Below are 2500 nucleotides of genomic sequence, written 5' to 3'. Positions count from 1 at the left end.
GCATAAGGAATCCAGAAAATTGAAATTATATCTAAAATGATTGTGATAATATCGCATAATCGCACAACTTCGGCAATTTGAATACTCATGCTGATTAAGCGGCATATATATAATATATATATTAAGAGGTTATCTGATATTTACTGTGTATTGTGTATTTATAACACATTGTGTTCAAACCGACAAGTATCACAATTTGCTTTCCCTGGGGCCAAACAACAGCTGATTGGTTACTGAACGTACATACGACATATCAGGGAAATGATTGAGTCGATAAGTCCTCTTAAGTTGGAAGATCAAAGGGGCGGGAAAATATGACCCAACGTCTCAAAACGGTATTATGTCGGGATGGACCAGATGCTAAAAAGTCCAATTATAGTTAAACTGGTCAAAAATATGAAGTATTGATATTTAGCACTCTAAAATAGGATATTCATTCTCCTCTATAAAACTTATAAACTCAACTCAAGTCTGATATTTCTGGCTATAAATTCAATTTTCAGCAACTTAATCATCCCGACTTAATACCGTTTTGAGACGAGGGGTCACATATCAGGGAAATGATTGAGTCGATAAGTCCTCTTAAGTGGGAAGACCAAAGGGGCGGGAAAATATGAATAATATTCTTATTGATCTGTAGCGACTTGCATCATAATCTATTGCATTTATCACTTGTTTTATATCAAACTCAAAGGGGAATAAGCCTTAAGCTACAATAATATCATAATTTTAATTATTTTTTCCATTATTCAGGCTTAACGCCGTCAAAGTGAGAGTGGTTTTACATCAAAACAAGATAACTGTTGTTGTTGTGTTTGGCTTTGTTGTTGTTGTTGTTGTTGTTGTTGCTGTTGTTGTTGTTGTTGCTGTTGTTGTTGTTTTGTTGTACAACTGTTATACGACATCTATAAGCCACAATGAATTAATAAACAAATTGAAGGGCACACATTGAAAAATAGAGGAAATTAAAGCGCACAGTTTTATTGTTTTCGGGGGGTTGTTTTTGTTGGGTTTTTTCTTTTTAATTACCTTTTGCTCGTTTTGTTTTATTTTTTTTTCTTGTCGTTGTTTTGTTGGGGTTTTTTTGTTGTTTTTTTTTTTTTTTTTTTTTTTTTTTGTACTTTTGTAATTTTAATAGACGGTACGCAATTGACGTCACTCAGCTCGTTGTTATTGTTTTCAGACAGCCATTTTAAGATGAGTTCTCACTAAATTCTATACATCTGACTATAATAGATCAACGTTACCCATCGTTTTGGGTGTAGGTACGTTTTAGGTGGCTGGCGGATGTTGTGAGCATTTTAGCTAAATGCACAGCATCAATAGAGTCTATCTTTTTTTTCTTCTCTTTCTCTCTTTCTCTCTCTCTCTCTCGCTCTCTCTCTCTCGCTCTCTCTCTCTCTCGCTCTCTCTCTCTCTCTCTCTCTCTCTCTCTTTCTCTCTCTCTCTTTGTCTCTTGTACGCCAAATGGCGCTGTCCTCTTATTCGATGTATTTCTGATTCTCGAAGGTATGCTCTCAAAGGGAGTAAACTCTATCACGAAAATAAGTCTAATGTAATTGATCTGTTCTTAGGACTCCCCCCCCCCTCCCCATCCCACCCCTCCTTCTTTCTTTCTCTCTCTCTCCCTCTCTCTCTCTCTCTCTCTCTCTCTCTCTCTCTCTCTCTTCGGATCGGAAGGTCCTTGGTTCGAGCCTCGCTAGGCGCATAGTTGAGTCCTTGGAAAAGACTCTTTACTCATATTCTCTCACCGTACTCAGGTGTAAAATGCGTACCTGGCCGTTAACAGCGTTGTCTGGGTCGGAAAAAATTGTAATATCGCCTTACAGGCGTCATGTCTCGTTATACATGTTACGTGTTGCTGTTGGCCAGGGACCCTTTGTAAAGCGGTTTGAGCACGTTTAGAGGATATTGCGCTATATAAATGCTCTAGTTTTTTATGGGTTTTTTTCTCACTCTCTTTTCTCTCTCTCTCTCTCTCTCTCTCTCTCTCTCTCTCTCTCTCTTCTCTCTCTCTCTCTCTCTCTCTCTCTCTCTCTTTCTCTCTTTCTCTTTATCTCTGTGTCTATGTAGTATGTGTGTATGTGTGTGTGTGTGTGTGTGTGTATGTGTCTATGTGTGCGTGTGTTTTATTGTATAACACTTCATTTCAAGATGGGGAGGACGGTGGTAAGAAATCAAATATTGATACAGATGTGTTCCCCGGGGCCTACAACAGCTGATTACACGGTCTGGGCCCTACCAAATTGACGGTGATGATTGCTTACCTCAAGTCCCGCCCCCACCCCTCTCTCTCTCTCTCTTTCTCTCTCTCTCTTTCTCTCTCTCTCTCTCTCTCACACTCTCTCACACACACACATACACACACACACTTTGACAAAACACTGGATTCTTCCATTTTGACCAGAAAAAACTTTCACACACTCCAAATTCCAATTGATACCAAGTGAGGCATAGTTTTTTTGTTTTGTTTTGTTTTTTTTTTCAAATTGCCCTTCTT

The 2500-nt window shown here is 38.6% G+C and overlaps 2 protein-coding genes across 3 annotated transcripts in view; one reads left to right on the top strand and one right to left on the bottom strand.

The window, feature by feature from the left end:
* Nucleotides 1–2500, top strand: part of LOC144981163 (uncharacterized) — a 457713-nt gene that overhangs the window by 122439 nt on the left and 332774 nt on the right. The window lies entirely within an intron of this gene.
* The window catches only part of LOC144981164 (uncharacterized), a 289898-nt gene that overhangs the window by 272410 nt on the left and 14988 nt on the right, over nt 1–2500 (bottom strand). The window lies entirely within an intron of this gene.

This window comes from Berghia stephanieae, chromosome 10 (genome assembly GCF_034508935.2).
Source record: "Berghia stephanieae isolate SIO BIC M18660-M18661 chromosome 10, UCSD_Bste_1.3, whole genome shotgun sequence".
Classification (NCBI taxonomy): Eukaryota; Metazoa; Mollusca; class Gastropoda; order Nudibranchia; family Aeolidiidae; genus Berghia; species Berghia stephanieae.
This window is presented reverse-complemented; position numbering and strand designations above follow the sequence as displayed.